The sequence below is a fragment of the Perna viridis genome, chromosome 1 (assembly GCF_037379345.1).
Source record: "Perna viridis isolate PV_CMFRI_1.1 ecotype Kerala chromosome 1, ASM3737934v1, whole genome shotgun sequence".
NCBI lineage: Eukaryota > Metazoa > Mollusca > Bivalvia > Mytilida > Mytilidae > Perna > Perna viridis.
The window spans coordinates 61,343,904-61,366,429 of record NC_142445.1 but is presented as its reverse complement, the minus strand read 5'-3'; the positions used below and the strand labels follow the sequence as shown (position 1 = coordinate 61,366,429).

At 32.6% G+C, this 22,526-nt stretch overlaps 2 long non-coding RNA genes across 2 annotated transcripts; both read left to right on the top strand.

Annotated features, from left to right (window-relative positions):
• The first annotated feature begins 311 nt into the window (after window positions 1-311).
• On the top strand, window positions 312-2,586 carry LOC148629710 (uncharacterized). Its single transcript, XR_015917211.1, has 2 exons — window positions 312-541; window positions 2,211-2,586. It is a non-coding gene; the product is annotated as an uncharacterized LOC148629710 (long non-coding RNA).
• A 2,793-nt stretch (window positions 2,587-5,379) lies between these two features.
• On the top strand, window positions 5,380-20,833 carry LOC148629709 (uncharacterized). The gene is made up of 2 exons (XR_015917210.1): window positions 5,380-5,616; window positions 20,545-20,833. It is a non-coding gene; the product is annotated as an uncharacterized LOC148629709 (long non-coding RNA).
• The last annotated feature ends 1,693 nt before the right edge of the window (window positions 20,834-22,526 follow it).

The window sequence follows — 22,526 nt, the reverse complement described above, 5'->3', positions numbered from 1 at the left end:
TGACAAACTACCAACAGAGGTGTACAAACCCAGCACCTATAAAAGACAATCCAAACTCCGTAAATTAGGGAAAACAAAGAAAAGAAAACTCAAAAACAAAGCTATATGTAAAATATACACTATATGTATTGATGGTTAAAAGCCTTCGTTACAAAATTCTTGGCTGCCATTTCAAATGCTTTTAGATATCAAATTCCTGTTTTGCGGACTCCGATTTCACTCTATGAACGAGTGAGGGTATACATAGCACGGCGACATGCGCAACTTTTATTTTGCCTACTAGTAATCTCAACAAGAAAAAAATGTCATGTCGATGAAATAAACTTATTTGAAGGAATTTTTAAATTTCCGTAGTGACTGAAATGCTTTAGAGCCATGTGGTTTATTAATAGTACCAGACGATACACGCCAGTTGTAACGTTTCCCGATTACATCATGGCCAATGCGTGAGTTGAAGGTTAGACGTAGGACTGACTTATCCTTTATATATAGGAGTTCTTTCCTATCATAACCCGGAACTTTGATTAAGTACTTGCTGTCGGTAAGTAAATATTTGATGCAACTATCAAATACAAATAAATACTTCGCTGCACTTTTTGCCACATTTTGTACGCAACTCTTCATATAAAACCTGTTATCAATATTTAAATATAAAGTATGACATCTTTTTTTTCATTTGTCCAATCTTTTTTAAAAGATCAAAATAAACTGCACTCCTAATGGTTCATTTATTTTGTCAATATCTTACATATTTATGACACCGGCAGCTCATAATCCTTTGCAGTATATTTCGATATAAGTTCACATGTGCAATAAATTCTGTACTTTCACCCGCCAAAACGTCATGAATTGTGCAACATGTTAACTTTTGTTTGATTTGTCTAATGTCTGGTGATTTGGACTATCACAAATTGTAAAATTTAACAATACATAATAAAAAAATCTATTACAAAATAATAAATTTGTTTTGAATAACCAAAGTGTATCACAAGTGTGATTAAAATACACGTTTACCCTATATCACATACCTACTCAGAACATTCTTGAAATATAGTAAATAACAATTGTATATGTTTTAATGAAATCAATATCACAACCCGAGGACTTCTATATCACCCGAGGGCCAGTGATGCAAGTTACAGATTTTGGCATGTAATATTTATTATCTCATATTAATCTTGATAAACGCATTTTTGCATATTTGATAATTCCTGGTGTAAATATAAGTTATCACTAATGGACAATAACTTGATCAGTCGGAACAATAACTAGTAATGAATTCCTCTTGAAAATTGCGTAGTTTTCAATTGCCTGTTAACGACTCCTGACAGAGCTCTCTAGAGTTATTGGAAAGTTCGATGGTAAGTCAATGGGTACTCAAATATGCTAATATTTGCCTTGCAAAAGACGGTTTAATACGGGAAAGATCCGTATTGGCCTTGTATTTTTTTTTTCGGAACTAACTCTGGCCAATGAGTGTCACTTGGTCAGTGAAATTTATCCACTACTCAGATATCATTGTATTAACATTAGATCTAGAAATACAAACTATCAGTGAGACTTGATAGCAGTCTTTAGCAATCTGTCTTGTTTATCCTAAAGCAGTATCAGACAATTTCTGGCAATTGTGAAAGGAACTGTTCTGTAGAATCACGGAAGATCAGAGGACTGAGTATAAAACATTTATGTATATACTTCCGAAGAAAATGTTTGTTTCCCTTTTCCGCTTCATTTCCATGTAAATTTCACGTAACCCATCGCCGAGTTATTAGAAAGAGTAATCAAGGGGACCAAGGTTATAGTAGTAATCAAAAGAATGTAATCCAGGGACAAAGACCAAATATGGAAAACAGGCATACACAACAAAGAACATAAAGTAACTAAAATCATACATACAAAGTAACAAAAGCAAATGATCAACTAGGACTTCACTAAAAACTGGGAGCATGGACCAGGTGCACCGGTAGGGTAAGCGTCCTCTGCTTTTCTAGAAACCCCCGCCGAGTTGCTCATAAAAAGTCAAGTCCGGGGTAGACGAAAGAAGAAAGGAAAACTATGACACGTTGAACAAATCATTTTTCATGGCGCAGATGGATACACCGTAGCGATCCACAAGTTCATGATGACAACCATAAAACTTGTGTAGAAATTATACAAGACAATCTCGAAGTCAAAAGTACTATGCATATTTTTCAACTATGTATTTTCAGATCCAAATGAAAGTACTTATAGCAGCTATAAGTGTCCTTTTCTGTCTCATTGCTTTAACCAGAGCAGACAGTTGCCACAACAACTGTGTTTCATCGACTTATGGCTGTATTAATAGATGTTCGGGATATGGAGAACTTTTCTCTTTAGTGAACTGTCAGCAGAACTGTAGAACAGCATGCATCCTTTGTACTTCATATTGTCCTTCTCACTTGACTGAATTCTGCAATTTTTTGGAGGACGCACATGTTTGAAATAAATGTTTTTAACATTAAATATCCTTATTAAGTTAGTCAACATGATCAAATCAAAATTGAAATACTAAATTACATATTATACATAAAACAAACATGTATTAACAATAAAATGAATAAAGAACTTACTGTTTTGTTATGAGATTCATTACAGCTATTTTGTACAAGTTACCGTGTTTTGTAACCACGGTCGCAAGACAAGAATTTAAAAAGATATGTAAACATGGGGTGTAAAATTCCTATCCATTTCTTGGAAAGATAGAATCGAAATCGTTTCAAATTTCATTCTAATTGCTAAAGCGTGTATGTTTTTGACTTTTTTTGACGTCATTCCATACGCTTTTCCAGATATTACATGCTTTACACCGAATTTCTAGGGAAGCTGACTCGTTGGCTTAAAAACAATTATCTAGGAAACATTGCTGCTCCTTAAAGTGAAATGGTCTCTTCAAATGTTCCACGGATCTCTGATTGACCGATGTGGAATATTGCTTTCAAATATGAGAAACCAACCCCATCTGTTATAGATATTCATTCACTTTAGCCGAACTTAATCCAGACACGGCGAATTTTAAGTGGGTTCCGTGTTGGATGTTTTGCGTTGTGTGTGCTATTTTGTCTTTTGTGTTTTTTCGACACGAATGGTCAACTGAATATGTACAGTTTCATTTAGGCATACGTGTATATCACAAAAACACAATGAGCTGAAATTTTAAAATACTAGACCTTATATTTCACTCTATTATAAGTATCTACATATTCTTACATGAAAGTGGCAGATTTTAAAATATGAATGATAGAGAGCACCGCTAGCTTGTTTAGGACATCATCTTTTCAGACGTTAGTTGAGAATGATACGAAACAAACATTCCTTGTACACCTGGTCCACGCTCCAATTGTTTGGTAAAGCCCGATTTGTTCATTTACTTTTGTTTCTTTGTACGTGTTATACGTGTTATATAAACTATAATGACATAGCTGTGGTTATTGTGGCAATAATGGCGACTTACGAATGAATAAAAGATACATCGAAGAAAGCAATTGTAGGATGCAACAAACTATCAGATCAATACATCAAGGAATCAAGATCGTTCTCTAAGAAGTTTGCCCTAGATGAAACATTAATGGCAATGATGTGAATTATGTTATAAATAATATCTCGAGTAACTTCATTTAAATCTTATAAAGCACTCGTGGTTAGAAATCAAACCCATTTTTATTGTGCATTGTTTATAGGCCTCCAAGTTCTCTTCAGTATTGGATTAGTATTTTTGAAATATTTGAAAATGCCTTAGTTATACAGAAATACGTAAGATGGGTGATTTCAATATTGACTCGTTTATAAACAGTTACGGATCCAGTTGGCACTCCTTTTTATCGGAAAATTTGTCAATTGACAAAAAATGGCAAATAAAGTCCTAGCATCCCCATTATTCTGAAGACCCTCGGCTTGCACTCCCCTTCTTAAAAGTGTATGGATCCGGCCCTGATTTAGATGCCTAGAAAGATTCAATAAGAAAGCAATGGAAAAAATGATATGAAATATTTCTAAAGATAATGGACAAGCATGTCCTTCAAAGAACTCGTAAATATTATTAACTACACGACAATTACTTATCCTGCTGACACTCTCTCTTCTTATTTGAAACAAAATATTTTGTATTTTTTGCGATATTTTATTCTGAATAATAGGTCAGTGCGTTATAAGCTTTTTCGGCTGGTTGTTATTTCATGTTCTATAGTTACATGTTATTACAGGTTGCACTATAATAAATTAATCCTTATTTATAACTACAAAATAGTAAGCCTTGGTTCACTTGATTATTTTTTCCTTCATTATAAAAAATCAAATGGGTGAAGTCATTCAAACTGTTAGAGTGGTTAAATGAAAAGCTTTGTACTGGAGAAATAATCACCATTCAAAAGAGGTTGGAATAATTATAAATTATTGAAAAATAAAACATCCATATCAACCAATAGAGCAAAGGTAAGACTATTTCCAGGATACTATTCGTAGTTCTAAATATATAAAAGAAATATGGTAAAAAATAGGAAAGAACTAAATAAAAAAGGAAAATATTTTCCTATCAAACCAAACAATTTGTGACTCTAAAAATATTGAGAATGTGTTAAATTCTCATTTTCGTCAATTGCACACAAATTAGTTGGCAAAATTACATCAGATTTTGAAATCTAATCAGTTTGTTGCAAAGCTTAAAATCTAAAAAATAGGGGGAAATGAATATTTTAAATTAAACTTTGTTTTCGTTTGTGAAATATACAGGCAGTTAAAAAAATGGGCTTGAACAATTAGGCGGGTTCAGAATGAATCAGTCCAAGAATTGTTAAGTTAAATGCAAATGTGATATGTCATTCAGTCACTTTTCTGATAAACGAACGTACGCTGTGCATTGTCGGGTTTTTCCTAATCAATTTTAAATTTTCAAGAGTAACAGCTTTGTACATGTATAAAGGGGTACCAATCGACATGTCTTCTAATTATCGTCCTAATTCAGTTCACACCATATCTGTCTTAACTATTCAAAAAGCCTTAAAATCTTCGAAAAGGTAAGACTGTCTATTATCTTTAATTTACAAAAATGTGGATACTATTATCACAAACGCAACGTCTTTATTTTCCCACTGTCAATTCTCCTTTCCAGTTGAGTAAGGTTTCAGCTGCTCAAGCGTATGGAGCTTTCATGACGTCACTCATACGCTTTGCAAGAAAATACTTACATTACACTAATTTTCTAGAGAATTTTATATCATGCTAAATTAATTGATATATATAAGGTAATCTAATACATGGAACAAATAATTTTAAATATTTTATACTTTAATTTACTGTTAACTCATTGAGACAGTGATTTGTTTTATTTATCTTACATATTGCAAGACTATAAAACAGAAACAAGTCAAACAAGAGGTATGACCCTTCTTTGTAAGTTTGATTTTTCCTGCACGTATGTAAAGACGGCCTTGTTTTGAACAATAGTTTATCAGGCTGATAGTAAACAACAGATGCTAGATTTTCTTACTTCATTTACGTCACGTAAAATGCGTGGTACTAGATAACTACATGGGATGTCTGACTTCGACGTATGTAAAGCAACATTTTGTTCTAATAAAAAACAACTTTTGGTTATAACTGGTAAGTAACTTATTGCTTAATATATTTAGTTTTATATATGACCGACCTTATTTTTGTATATCCTATGGTAATGTTTTATGTTCTTTTCGAGCTATAAATATAGTAGGATCACTGTGATAGCTGTAAGCGTTATTCTGATATGTATTCTGCTTGGTATGATACTTAATGTCAAAGATCAGATGTCTAAGTGAAAAGCCAAAAAGTAATGGCACAGATAAAATTATGTATAGTATTTTGCCAAAAATTGTATGTTATTTGACCTTGAGGTTAAAGGTCAAGGTCAAAGGTCACCTACTATGGTACGCAACACTCTGCCCTGAGAGGATATACCAACATACCAAATATTAGAAGTCTAGGTCTAAAGACAAAAAAGTTATGGTCTGGACAAAGTTTGTATGAAAGGCGTTAAGAAGAAGAAAAGTCTTTATGAGGGGTGGTTTCGGGGCCAGGTGAGAAAAAAACAAAAATAGGTTGCACAATTTTATTTTTGATGTCTTTCAGTGGAGAGGTCCTGCTACACATCTATTCATACATTTGAATAATATCTTCTTTTGAGTCTTGACAAAACGGGTCTGAAAATAGCCTATTTCCGTATATTTCAAAATGTCAAAAATGAAGAATTTTGATTGCTATGGTAACCAGATCTAAACCAATCAGATTGATTTGTACTTTATTGTAAATTGTTTTCCTTAAGACACACTTCATTAATATAATTATGTAGTTGACAAATTTCCACTTTTAGATATATAAAATTACAATTCAAATTGTGACATTTTTGTGATTATTAGGCCCTAAATTGGTGGTTGCTAAGGAGTGGTTGTTGTTATGGTAACGGTGAAAATATTTTTTTTTTCATTTAACTTTTTTTCAAATATATCCGACTGATTTAAAGTAAATTTGAATAAAATATCTGGCATCAATAAATCACCAATACTGAAACTTGCATGATTCTTAGGCGGACTGCTACTTAATTAAAACAATGAAAACTAAATAGTTCAAACATTGACATGATTCTGCACATGCATAGTTTCATTATTAAATTAATTTGGTATTTATCAATTATCTGTAAAAATAGGTTTGATACACGTGACCAGATCTTAAACACAACATTACCTCAAGGTTATATTTTAGAGTTATAATCATCTGCTGTAGACAACCAATAGTCCTGTGGTACCAAGCAAACTGTTTGTTAGGTACGACTTGCATCTTCTTTATTCTTTGTTAAGTTTCCAAGTTTTATATAACTTGCTTTTACCGCTTATAGGTATACATAAAGAAGGGTATTTATTGTATAGTTCATTTATGAATCGTCAATAGTTGACGCAATTAAAAAATTCAATTACTTTTTGTGACTTGTTTGACCATGATTAAAGAACAACTACTTCATATTTGGAAATATAACTACTGAATTGCCTTACATGGTGATTGAAAGAGTAATCAAGGGCACCAAGGTTATAGCGGTAATCAAAAGAATGTAATCCAGGGACAAAGACCAGACATGGAAAACAGACAAACACAACAAAGAACATAAAGTAACTAAAATCATACATACAAAGTAACAAAAGAAATGAGCAACTCGGACTTCACTAAAAAACTGGGAGCATGGACCAGGTGCACCGGTAGGGTAAGCGTCCATTGAAGAATACAATGGCTCATTAAACCAATTTCATCAAAAAAGGAAAGACTGTTATTTTTCCTAGATATTTTTTATTGTTTTTTATGTGTATACTATTTCTAATTTTTTTTTTTTGGTAACATTTTTTTTAAATTCTGTTCTTACACTTAGTGCTTTTAAATTCAAAAATACCAGTCATATAGATGTTGCACATTTCGGTATGCTGTACACTCATTTCAAGGAGTAACCTCTAGTCAGCATTATTGGAAGTACTAAAACCAAAAATGTCATAAAACATCAGAATTCAGCACCGATACGTTATACCAAAATATGAGATAGGAGCCAAATTATTGTAGTTCATGTTTAATACAAGGATCAATATACAGTGATATGCATATACAAGTATTGAAAAACTACAACAATCATTTTTATATTGACATGTAATGTGAACGTATGAGATCGTTATCAAGAAGAGATCCGTCCTTCCTTTAAAAAGATATGTCTTAAAGTGTTTTCTAAATTGTGATATGTGTATATATCATCTGATTGATCTGGTCCCGAGATTGGTTGACTAAAAATACGCTTCATTGCGTCTCAGATCCATATAGGGTATGTAAGTCTCGCCACGTGACTCCGTGATTTCATGAGAATGGGTTCTCATCTCCCATTCAAATGCGTAGAGACTCGTCATTTACATAGCATTGAGTTCAATGTTAAAAGCAAAATATCTTTTTATGAAAAAAATACTGATAAAAAATGACAAATATTTAATTCTACAGGATAAAAATGTAAATAAAAGCATAAGATTTCCCGGAAGTAAACAATAAAATGCAGATCGGTCTTCGGATTTCAATACGTTCTACATCTAAATTCCGGAAGGGAAACTGAAACTAGAATGAGACTTACAAATCCTATTGATAAATTTTCTCTTCTACTGCCTACTTACGGCCCATAGCAACTCAGGACAAACTTTACTGGATAGCTTTTTTTTCCAGTGAGCGTTCAGGAAACTTTTAAAACTATTTACAGTTTTGGATTTCATAACATTGTCTGAAAATCCGTTCCAATTATCAACCACTCTTTGTGAGAAGCTTGCCTTCCTTTTATTTGTTCGACAGTGTTGCTTATATATTTTTTGCTGGTGACCTCTGGTGTTTGATTCACGTATTGGAAATATGTTTTCACATTCAACTATGTCAATGTTATTGAGGACCTTACATGTTTCTACTAGGTCTGATCTCTCCCTTCTATACTGTAATGTCGGTAATCCTAGATACACCAGTCTCTCCCCATAGCCCTTGTCTGTACGTTTTCTATTTATACCGCTTCTTGTCTGTTTATGACCCACCATACTGAGCTCCCATACTCTAGATGGGGACGCACTATACTTGTAAAGCACAAGAAACATATTTTTATCTATATACTTGAATGTTCTGTTGATCATTCCTAATTTTTGGTTGGCTTTTTATAACTTGTATGTTAATATGATCCATGAAATTTAATTTGCTGTCTATAGTTATGCCAAGGTCTTTTTCTTGTGTAGTAGTTTTAATTATTTCTTGGTTCATGGTGTATTGTGCTCCGTTATCTTGACCTAAGTGGAGATGTTTACATTTTGATTTGTTGAATTTGAGAAGCCATTTATCTGACCAGTCCATTAGGCTATCAATATCCCTTTGCAAGCTGTTCTGATCGTCGTTTGTATTCACTTTTGCGTAAATTTTTGTATCGTCCGCAAATAGCTTTGCCATATTTTCGATTGCGTCTGGGAGGTCATTAATGTAGATCGTAAACAAGATAGGACCGAGCACACACCCCTGTGGAATGCCACTTGTGACCTGAGTCCATTCTGAGTGTTTACAATTGAGTACGACCCGTTGTTTTCTATCTGACGGAAAATGTTTTATCCATTTCAATATTTTCCCAGAAATACCATAAGTCTTTAATTTGTAAATAAGACGCTGGTGCGCAACTGTATCAAAAATCAAAAGCCTTCTGGAAATCGAGGTATATACAATCTATAGCATTTTGTTTATCTAGCTCCTCCGTCCATTTTTCTATAACTTTTATAAGTTGGGTGACACAGGATCGACTTTTTCTGAAACCATGTTTGTGCTTGCTGGAAAGTTCGTTTGTTTCCATATATTCTACCAGTTGGTCCCTAACTATTCTCACCAAGGTTTTACAGATGATTGAAGTTAAGCTTATTGGCCTATAGTAGGAGGCTTGATGTTTTGGACTCTTCTTGTGTATCGGTGTGATGTTGGCGGTTTTCCAAACTTCAGGCAGTTCACCAGTTTCTAAAGACTTTTTGAATATGTTTGTTACTGGTTTGGTAATGCTGTCTACTGTCTCTTTTATTAGTTTTGGGTGTACTGCATCTGCATCTTGCGATTTATTTTCGTTTACCCTGTTGAGATGTCTTTTACTATGACTTCTGTAACAACAATTTCTTCTATTTTCCTTCTGTTCTGGTATTGAAGGGTGGCAGATTGTCTAGGTTTGTTTCATTTATGAAGACACTTTGGGAAAATGCATTGAGGTGTTCAGCTTTTGTACTGTTACTTGTATGTATCTCCCCATTCTCGTCCATAATACATGCTGTTGTCTTTAACGTTGGTTTTTGATTGGACATATTTCCAGAAGGCTTTTGGGTCGGTTTTGGTTTTTTCAGCTACTGATTTCTCATATTTTATCGGAGCTTTCCTTACTTTGGCGCTTTCTATTCTTTTTGCTTGATCATAATTTTGTTTGTTTTGCGGATTCCTACAGTGAATGTATTTCATCCATAGTTTACGTTTTACTCGGACTATTGACAATGTTTCCTTGTCCTATGGCGCGTTATACGAATTTGGTGTATATTTGCACACTGGTATATTCTCTTGACATATAATTGATAACTTATCGGCTAACCTATTCCATAGGTCGTTCACACTGATGACATCTGGAAACGGTTCCCAATTTACACTAGATAGCGTCCTATTTATGGAATCATAGTCGCCCTTAAAATATCGTAGCTTTTTTTTTTTTTTTTTTTTTTGTTTATGTACATTTGGTAATTTATTTGAATATTGTACACAGATTTAAACTCTAAGGTTTCATGGTCACTATTTCCTAAAGGAGAGTAGTGTTCGATGTCAGCAATCATTTCTTTTTCGTTACTGAAGATGAGGTCTAGAATGCTTGGTACATTGTCCCCTCTATTTCTAGTTGGTTTAACAACATGTTGTATTAAGAACGTATCCATTACTCTATCAATGAATTTTGTTGCTAGATGTTCACAATTCGAAAGTGATGTATAGATCTCACAGTTTATTTCTTTAAAATTGAAATCATCCATATGCAGTATGTATTCATAGTTGATATTGTTTACTTTTCTTTTGGATAAAAGTTGGTATAGTTTTTCCACACATTGTATGTCCATTGTACTTGGTCTTCTATATATACACGTGACTGATACGTTGGTACTGTGGTAAACCTTATAGATATACAAACGTACCTATATGTAGATGGACACTATATGGCAATCTAATAGGTTGACAGACTGGCAGCTCCCAGAAGATGTCTGATCTCAACGAAGCCTGGAAATATTCTGCGATCCACCACTGGTCGGAAGGAAATACTTGGTTGTTAACTACAACACAAAGTCGGACAGATCATGACATCATTTCCGGAATTACCTTTTACAACAGTACCGTCAATGTTAATTCTCATTTGGATATGTTCAATAAATTTCATAGTTGGACAATGAATTCATAGCCTTCAATGAATTTTTAGTATATATTATGACACATCTGCTTGTAAATCTGTTTTACTTTGACATTGAAGTGTGTATCCTGGAATGTTCCATATGTTATCATTGTATTCTAAAAAGTGTTTTTTAGGAAATACTTCCGTTATTGCTATGACATCATATTTTCTCTCTGTGACCAACACTACGAGTTTTGTTAAAAAGGCTATCTGCATTTGTGTACATTATTGAAAACTGCACTTTTTACATTGTGATTAAAAACGTCAAAATTATTTATTGGTTTAACACATTTCTTTGTTGAGGGTCAAATGTTTAAACCTCTATATAAAGTTCCATCACCTAAATTGGTTGTACTTAGCTCAGCCAACATTTCGATGCTAGACTAATTTGCTCCCTCTGTCATATTCACATTGGCTTGACGTTGAGGCGGATGTAGTAATGGCTATAGGTATTGAGAAAATGTTAATTGATCTTCTTGTTTATTTTCTTGCATGTCTATATTATGGATGATTGCAACTATTTTAAATTCATTTTGACCAAGGTTTATTGTTTTTTCATGATACCTTTGATCCTCCGATCCACTCCTCATGCGATTTGAAATGCTCTTTTTTTGTTCATTTCTTCGTTGTTTGTTTTCATCTCTCTGTCTAACTGTCAAATCTTTAACAATAATACACTTCTCGTATATTGTGCCTTGTAACTGTTTGATTTTGACTCTTTCTCAGTTTTTTGTCTAACACAATTTTCAGCGGTCTATCTACATTTTCCTTTTATTACATAGCCTGAGTGACACTGACTTTTCTACCTCTGGTACCCCGATTGCTTTACACAGTTCTTTGAAATGTGAAATATCATACTTTTTCCTTTCCAGGCTGTTACTACTGGTGCTCTCCGGTTGTTTAACGCATATTAAGTTTAATGCTCGATGTTTTTGGTCTTCAATTTCTAGCAACTCTTTCCGAACATCGTTTTGCAAGGATTTCTGAATTCCTGATTTCACCTCATTAGTAAATCAACTTTTAGTGAGTCTATTTCTTTCCTAACTCTACCTCCAATTTCGTTATCAATTGTTTCAATTTTATTTTCCATCCGATCATGTGTAGTCTGTTCCATTGTTTTAATAGCTGTAATAAACCGGTCATGCAAGGAAAAGTTTGCTTACATCCATTACAGGTCCACTTGAAATTGTCAATGTTATCCTCTGCTAAAGCGGCAATTAGTATCTTCGAAATATTTGTGCATTTAATGCAAAAGTCTAGTTCACAAACACAACATGTATGGTTTTCATCCAGTGTCGTATCACACTTTGGGCATATATTACTTCCCATTCTACGAGGTTTGTTTGTTTTAACTTCAGCGATTGGTGTTGATGTCATAAGATTAGATACTTGCATATCTCCTCCTTGCGCTTTGGTTTATAGCAGTAAACAAAATATATACAGTCAGAGTAAGGCGTCCCGTTTTTAGATGATCTTTGATATATGCGTATGCTATTGAGCACAGTCTAAAAATATGTATTTTAAATCGAAACAAAACGAGGCTTCCCCGCTTCGTTTTATAAAAGTGAACAAAATATATCATGCACATGTATATACAGTGATACTAACATAAAAGTTAATTTACAATATGCAGTTTAATATAGAGAAAACAAGAATTCCACGGTTTTAGATGTGCGATGCTCTGCACAGTTTGTTGATAATTAGACAAAAGCAAAATGAGGTTCCCCGCTTCAATTTATAAAAAGTAACAAAATATATATACAGAGGTAAATTAAAACTTTCAACTTTCTTGTTACTGGTGATTCAGTTTCTAGGCTAGTCTGAGAATTTTGTACATCCACAGATTCGATAGATTTTTAACTGGGTGTACACCGTCGTCAAGGATGCCGTAATTCTTCTTGAATTTGTTTTTTGTTTTTTTTTTTGTTTTTTTTGTTCGCCGTACTAGGATCTTGTTTTTGCCTACTATAAGGTCCTGTGAAAGACTGCCAACCTTGACCTTACCATTTAACCACGGTAGTTTGTTATTGTAATAGTCTACTGCTATACTTAATTCTTCTTCCTCGTAAAGAGGTTCAGTTTGCTCTTTTTGTTTTACTGTTATTGTAAGTTTTTTACTGTCTCTGATGTTTTGTTCGACCTGTCGTTTTACACCTTTCCCCTTGATATGTACTTGTATTTTACCTTCTTTGCTCTTGCTTATATACTTTATTTATTGAGTAATAGGGGCACTCTAGGAATATGACCTTTGCTTTTGGGTTTGCTTTTAATATCTGGTCTTGGAAGTATTGGGATTCATCAATACAGATTCCAATGTTCTGGGCATAGGGTTTTCTAATTTTAATATACTTCCCTTCCTTCCGTGTTATTTCACAGGTACCAAACCAAGCTAGGACGATCGGTGTTTTCCTGTTCTCGACTTTGGCAATTACTTCTTGTAATAAATCTTCGTCTGGTGCTAAAGCGCCGGGTTTCGACAAGATCTCAAATCTAGAGAATGACGGACATACTCGCTTAATGAATTGCCCTTTACTATCTGTCATTAATAACGTTAATTCCTGAAACCGTCGAATAAACTTTCGTGTGCAATCTTTCTGTACTCCTTAATAACTTTTGGCAATGACATAATAGTCCACATGAAAACAGAATACAGAAATCCTAATTCAAAAATGGCGGCACAGTTTTTACTTTTGTATCGTCCGATCAAAATTGAAATTGTATAACTATATGATGGCGATGGAAAATCAATACTGGAAAATGTTCATGAATCATTAATTATCCTTAATCACATATTTATTTTGGTCGATGTCACAATTTGATACAGATAATTCTCGATTTTGATAATTATTTTCCTGAGAAAAATTTTCACAACAATCTGGACCGGAAGTTGATTTCTTCTTCATATGTATCTATGATCTAAGTATGTTTATTTCAAAGATCGTAGATATTTCAATTTTTGTATTGCTACCATATTTCATCAAATTTAGTAAAATAATAAAAAAAGTAGGGATGAAATCATGTTGTTTTTATATAGTTTATAGTTTATAAGATATCAGCGATATTTGAAAACGATAAACACATATTTCAAGAATCGACTTTTGTAAAGACAAAAAAGACATCAAAAAGGTGCCACCTGACTTTTAAATTGTTCGACAAACGAAAGATACAATTATGCAAGAAGTTTTAGTTATTAGTGTATTTTCTCTCGTTAATAAAGTTGAATAACAATAGACAGCCAAGACAGATGAAACAAACATATGAATTATTATGAAAAAAAATAATATATTTAAGTCACACTCTCCTGTATGGTTCAACGTATCATAGTTTTCCTTTCCTCTTTCGTCTACCCCGGACTTGACTTTTTTATGGGCAACTCGGCAGGTGTTTCTAGAAAAGCAAAGGATGCTTACCACACCAGTGCGCCTGATCCATGCTCCCAGTTTTTAGTGGAGTCCGAGTTGTTCATTTGCTTTTGTTACTTTGCATGTATAATTTTAGTTACTTTATGTTCTTTGTTGTGTATGTCTGTTTTCCATGTCTGGTCTTTGTCCCTGCATTACATTCTTTTGATTACTGCTACTATAACCTTGGTTACCTTGATTACTCTATAAACATTTTTACGTTAAACTGATAATAGGATAACTTAATGGAAATGACCAATTCAAAAACCTCGCAGATCAAATCTACGAAGTGTATTAAGACTTGCTATTGATGAAAAAAAAATTTCTTGCGTTTTGAATAGTTATAATATACCGCTATCAAAAATTAATTATAACAGCCATCCTTTGGACAAAAATATTTGATGAGACTTGCTCTCCTACCATTTCATACCGTCATAGAAATTTTGGGGTTATTTTCAGTATCATTATCATTAGGTGTGCATTATAGACACGTGATTGTTAAAGTGATTAATATGCTTATGATTTTTAAGAATTATGTTATTGCGAACAGAACTACAGAACTCCCCGTGTACTATGCCTGGACTATGTCAGGTATATTGTCCAACTCATTCTACAACGGTATGTGATGGAAATGAAAGTGAATGAAAACAAAGCAATGACATACTTTTCCACTCTTAAAACAGGTCAAACATTTTGTTTCTCGAAGCTTTGTTTTGGTCTATGAGGTTTTGATATCGATCAAATCGTGATTTACTCTTTTCACAAAAAAGTTCACTATCATCCAGTCTGCACATATTTGCACTCAGCAAACATTCTACCAGTTGTTCTATGAAAGACATCACTTAACGCACTATCTACATTAAAATAATTCAATTATTGTTATATTTAACCATTCCACACACATTCTTCGTGCAATTTCAACATGTAAGCCTTATATTAAACTCCTCCATAAACACTATAAATTTCCCTATGCAGAAATATTCTGCATACTATAAGTGAATCAACAAACACAGAGTGTATTGTTTTAAAAACATGAAATATTTTGAGAGAGAACAAAAATAAAGTAATTCAAGGGTACCAAATTCATATTTTGCTAATCTTTACACTTGATCTTAACCTTTAGGTAAAAGGTGAATGTTATATATTCCAGATGATTATGGTACATAACTTATTATTATGTAACAATCTAGAGTAAATTAAATACATATATGTTTGTAAGTCCTTCACCAAAGAAAAAAGACTGTTCATAAATACCCTACACAAAAATGAATTATTTGACCTTGTGTCAAATCCAATGTTAGAATATGGTGATTAGTGTACGTCAAACATTCCTTTATTGTAAACTAGTAACTGATGGCTTTGACCACAAGCTTTGATGTAATTACTTAAATTAAAGGACTAATAGTTCCATAAACTCATCCACCTAACACTTACACTTGTATATTTACTCTGGTTCTGCGCTTCTGTAATGTTGCCACAAATAAAAAGAAAGTTAACAATCCGGAATGGGAGATCGCGTTTTTCGATTGGTTTGGCCATGAGTTTTTTTTTTTTTCTTTTCCGTCGATCTCTATACAGCAAAAGATTTGAACATTCTTATTTTTTAAAAGCATATATATTTTTGTCATGTTCTAATCTTACTTGTAATCAATTAAATATTAAAGTCTACTAGATTTATGTATTTTTTTAAAAACATATTTGGTAGTAAAGGTAAATTTTTTTTTCTTTTATTTGTTTTGGGTAAATTATTTGAAAAATTACCTTCATTTTTGGGGCTTAGATGGTGACCCCTTATTCTTTTCTATTGTTCTAATCAGTTGCAATGTGCAAAGTCCGAGAAAAAACTGTAATTCCAAATTTATACCCTCCTTAAAGCGTATATATTGTCAAATATTACTACGATTCATGTACCAGTATAATACCGCCTCTATAACCTTGACCTATTAAAAAGGTTTTAAGTTATTGCGATTGAAAATTTAAAAAAATCTCGACAAAATGAAAGGTTGCACGTGATGTTATATTTCCTATCATCTCATGTTCTTATAATTTATATGCGTAGCTTTTGTAATCAAGATTAGAATTAGAAAAAAAGAAACAGTTGTAAACGTTTTTAAATTATTGATTTGAAGTCGTTACAAAAATAGTTCTATATAATTTAAAATGGATTTTAATGAATATTGTACGATTATTCTTTGTTTCATCGACTATAATAATAATCATCGTTACTAATTGAATATTTGGAAGCTTTAAGATGTTGATAATGGGGAACTATTCGTTTATTAAAAATGACAATTCAATTGTCAATATTTCTAAAATGACAGACGGCTTTAGGAAATAGCTTAAGAGCAATAGAAGGTTTCAAAAAACAAGTAGACATTTATATCATACATTGCAACAAAGGCGACAAAGGAGAGTATAGGAAAGTAAGTATTAGGTATATTCATTTTGTTGTTTAATGTTTTGTTTACACTTCATCGAACAAAAAATACATGTACCATCTGGCATTATGAAATGTGTAATGCTATCATGTTTCTTAATGCGTGGTTATCAGTAAAATAGGTGAGAATCATTTTTATATTAAGAAGCTGACTGGGAGCCAGTTGTTTAATAAATCAATCGATAAGTCTTAACATTTCGGTAAGTACACATTATCAAATAAGAAGATCAATAATGAAAAATTAATAATGGTACTAATTCTAAATCTAGAGCCTTTTTACACTGATAAGGTAACTATATTTTCAATTTATCGATTTTAAGCCGTGACAATAATCGTGATTATAAAAGTGACAAAAACAACATTGCACGAATGGATGTTACAAAATATATCGTTCAGACTATCTTAACGGATTAACCAGATATATTCCAATTTTAGAGTTTTGAGAATTATCGCATCTTGCAGCTGATGCAAAATTCTGTTGTATACGATTATGGATCGTATTTTCTCCAATAACATCGCGCGTTCATAAATGACGTATTATGAGGTCATGGCGTTACGATACCAGTATTCATCAGGCGCCACATGATATTGTTATTCTTACCACATGACGTAAGCATGCATCATTCCACTTCGAAGCATTCCTACCGTTAATTCACGCTCATTTTTGAGTATCCATGACATCTGGCTTTGGGTTTGTTTTCCATTTTGCAAGACGACAAACTGTTAAGTTGATGCAGTTACCTAAATATAGACACTAAATACAAATATGCTAATCATAAATGTTGCCAATTTCGATATGTATTACACGTATTTAAGGAGTAACCTCTCGTCAACTGCATTAAAATGAAATGCATAGGAAGATCTAAATCTAAAAATTAACTGTATACGAGAAGTACTCAAAACCAAAATAATACAATCGAAATAGGAAGCTAAATCCATCACCGAGAGGTTCCACCATGTGCAATATAAGGAATAAATGCTCAGTGTTTTGGGTATTTTGAAATTTTCTATACTGCAAGTTTTGATAAGTATGATTAATAAATTCTGAAATAATATTTTTAATCCTTGATTCACGGTAAAGACAAACGTAGTTGTGCTCAATGGTTTTTAATTATTTTTATTCTATTTGAATTTTTGTTTAATATTATCATTATTACTTTGTCAACTGGTATTATTAGCAGATGAACCAGCTAAGGATTTCAGCAACTATTTTAAAAGTTATTTCCCTTTCAAACATTTGCTTTTAATTGCCAATTTAGATAGGGTCAATCTGAAAACTGTAATATGAACACATGAGGTTATAGAAAAACAGAATTTATAATCAAGCCTTACGGGAGTTATATCCCTTGAAGAAATATACATTTTTTATTTTTTAACCGGAAAGTCTAGAGACATGGGACCCTCACCAATTATCTTTGGTCTGTGTGACCTTTTATTTGCATTCAAGGACAAAGATCACAGAGTGCAAAAATATCTTTCTTAATGCAAACTTCGGGCATTGATATTTAGAAAATGATAACATGTTACAAAGAAATGACCCTTTTGATGAGCTCTTCATTATTAATTTAAGTATACAACTGTCCGACCGTCTGTACAAACGTTATCACAATTTAATTGTTTCAAAGAGTTTTGCTTGTAACCTTGACCTTGTAACGTTTTATCTGAAGGTGAATGGTTGTAGTTTTATGTATCTGTGACTTCCGGTTATTGAGTTTGATATTGCATCATATTAAGATTCATTATTCAAAATAAGCACTTGAATTGCCCAAATCTTGTGTCATCATCTTGTACATGTTCAGAAAATTATTATGCAGTTTACAGATTTGAGACATTTTGTGTTATTTCAGATTGAAATTTTAGTTTTTAAGAGGAGGCTATATATTTCAAACTGCACAACAGATGCACAAATAATTTACACACAAAATGAAAGATCTACGGAAAGTCTGACTATATATATATAGAAAGGTCTGAAAAATTCCCAACAATATTAGACTGTGAAATTTGCGATGCAAATTTTTGGTCGTTCCCACTCGAACTCGTACCGCTGTGACATCTATGGCAACACCACCTGCACAAAGTCCAACGCCCTAGACCACTCGGCCAGCTAGGCTACATAAAAATATAGCTTTCGCTGGCCGGGTCATTCCTCATTCCTCATTCCTCCTCGTAGGGAACGACAGTTCTGACATCGTTGGGAATTTTTCAGACCTTTCTATTTATATCTATATATATCGGGGCCCTGATAATACATATTACCTATATAGTCAATTGTAACGAGCCCCTTTGTCTGAATCGAAAACTGGGTAATGTTCAATACTAACTGATCATTTCATCTTTTAATGTAAACTTCCCATTCTAAAGCAAAAAATCACACGTAGAACACATGTGTATGATATTTAAGAGGTATATTTTGATATCGTATGAAGCTAGAACTATGAAGCTATGACTGACGGTAAACACGGCACCGATCAGCAGCATAATGTGGAGCAGTAATATCAAATTTTGCCAATCAAATGCGAATATAAAGTACTGAAATTGCGAGTGCAAGAAGTCGCTAACGATATTATCGACTTAAAAACAACAACGAAACTACAAGAGCTTGGAATGTTCATATTTCACAATGGTTTTGTATTAGTCATATGAACGTTGTTATAGAATTGATATTGCATCATTGCAAGAAAGGCCAAGTCACATATTATTTTGAAGGTTTAAATGAACGCATTTCAAAAATCAAAGTTACTAACCCGATATATTATATACGTATGTAAGGTGGGTAATTAAATACAAATATTAAAAAGAAACAACAAAACAACAACAGCTTAAAGTTTCATATTTTTACAATGGTTGTGTATATTTCATTAGTAAGTACTTAGTTATAGAAGTGATATTACATATTTTTTCAATTTTGGCGGAGGGCCCTATGATATATAATTTTGAAGGTCTAAATGGGCACAAGATGGGTTTGGTAGGGTCAACGAGTGATAAAACTAAAATCTTTTATTGCTAGGCTGTTACATTCCAAATGAAAGTCCCTAGCGTGTACATCACAAATATCAATTCAATTTTACCGAAAATGATCACTGGTTGGGGTCAATAAGCGCAAAATGCTGAAGTTCATAGAAAGTATATCAAATAAAAGTTCACCAAATAAACATTGCTAATATTATAATGAGAGCATCGAATGCTGCATTCGACAAGGTCACTAAGTGCAAAAAGTTTAAAAAGATTATATATCAAACGAGAGGTCTTATCGTGTATATTACAAGGAGAAAGTTTTCGAGATGAGGGTTTTATCCGATCATTTCAGTCGGAAAGGATAGTTGAATGCTACACAAATGCCCAAGTCTCTGGGTTTACAGAGAACTTAAGGGCAAATAAAGTATTTGATTTGGACAAATAATTAAACTTTTTTAATTGATAACGTCACAAAGGCGATTAGCACGAAAAGGAAAGTAACTTTAATACTCACAAAAAAAAATTTGACTTTTCATACCCAAAACACAACTGTATCTGAGGTAGCTTCCGATTATAAAACAAAATATATTATAAATCATGAGCAAAATCAGTAACATCATAATTAACCTTTATTATTGTAAATGTTGCTTGTTTTTCTTTTGTCAGACACATGAATTCTTTTTATATCCAACAAACCAAAATTTGTTTAGGTATTGTTTTATGGACATAAAATGTGCCTTAATTGTGAAATAAAATATTTGGTTTTAAAGCCCATCATGATCGTAGCAGTTTTGGTGATTCTTCTCAGCAATAGTGCCTACTCAAACTCAGACAACTGTACATTCAACTGTTTGATGCAAACCAATAGCTGTATTAGTGGGTGTTCCGGTTTGGATAAGTTTCAGATGTTAGCCTGCCATCAGAGATGTAAATCTGCCTGCATAATGTGTGCTGTAAACTGTCCATCTCGTGATACATCAGGCTGTAACTTTTAACCATATCTTGTTTGAATTATAAAACTTCAATAATACAATTGACTAAATAAATTATTTCTGTCAGTTTACATGTGTTAAAATCGCCCAAAGGTTGCTACAAAAAAGATGTTTATATCTTGTATCAAAAGAAATAATGCTACCCTTGTTTGCTTGCATGGTTACATATTGTTCTAATTACTTATTTTATATATATTTATAAACGGGGAGTAAAAACAAATGTCATTACTTTAAAAATGTCGAAGTAAACAAAAGAAAAATGAATGAAAACGAAATCAAATCGTCAAATATTTCGATGTGTTAAATCAAACTTTTTGTCATCAAAGAAAACATTTTGCCATTTGAAGTACAGTTCTCATTTTAACACACAAATGTGGAATAACGAGAATACAAGATTAGTTTTATTAAAAGCTATGATCATCGTTTAATCATCTTTTCAAAGATAGTTATTTGTTGGCAAATTCAGCTGTTCTTTTACTTCATTAATTATTTGTGTATAGTTTCCCTATAATACAAACTTTTTTTCTATAATTAGGATCACGGTAAATATATACACAAAAATCTACGGATCTACAGCTTGTACTTTGGACTTGTAAATACTAGTATTCATTTATAAAATAATAGATAATTTCGGTTTTACAATAAAAGGGTAAACACATATTTGTCTACTTTTTCGAAGATAAAATTACAAAGAAAAACAAACTTTCTTCACTCCATAAATTATACAGATTCTATAGATAAATGTTGGCATATATGTAAATTGGTCAAGTAACTGTTAACAAACAATATAATTTGCGACTCTAGTAGAAATTTTACTTTATAGTCACTTTCCGACGCAAAACAGAGGTCTACTCCTGGTTTATTTCATTGAAAGGAGGTAACAATCCGTCTCGGTAATTTTCCAAGACTCATAAATTTTAATCAAGGTTTTTCTGCTGTTTGTGAATAAAAAAAAGCATTTCAGACAACTTATTCTCTGAACTCAACTCGATCAACTGCACTATAAAAGAAACAACGACCTCGGAAATTGCTATAATGGGCAACCCTAATCCATCACCGACTATCTCAATATTCGTAAGAAAAAAATAAAACTCTCCTGTTTGTCTATCTCTTTAACAACGATTAAAATGCGATAGAAGTTTATTTTGGTAAAAAAATCCAATTAAAGATAATTATTTATTGACTTAACGTACGTATCTAACACTTTATGCATAAACCTACATGTAGAGCGTTGGTCCATTGAAAGACATAAATCAGTTCAACTGTTATAAATCAAACAAGGAATAAAAAGAACAGTAAACGACGCGGAATATTCAGGAACGTACTATTACAGGTTCCTGGACCAACTTGTGTTCCTGGAAGTAAACACCACATTTATATACACTATTCTAGATTCAATAGCCTTCAAAACAATTACTAAAATTTTCATCGAAATTGTCCTAGCCAAACATTCAGCCATCACCTCAGAAGAAATGTTCGGATTCGTCCTGGAAAGAAATGTCGCTTTATTAGTGATAGTCATAATAGTAAATCAAGTAAGTTAAACTAATCAATTAAATATATTGTTTGACATCGATCATTTAACCATACAATAAATGAATTACTTAATCACCTTTACGTGGTGATACTGCATGCTCCTCGTTTAAAATTAGAATTAATTTTTAATCACTAGAGCAGTGAGTAAATGAAAAAGAGATTACCAAATACAAGTTAATTGCATTTTTTGTCCAGCATATCCATTTTACAAGTTGCATTATTTA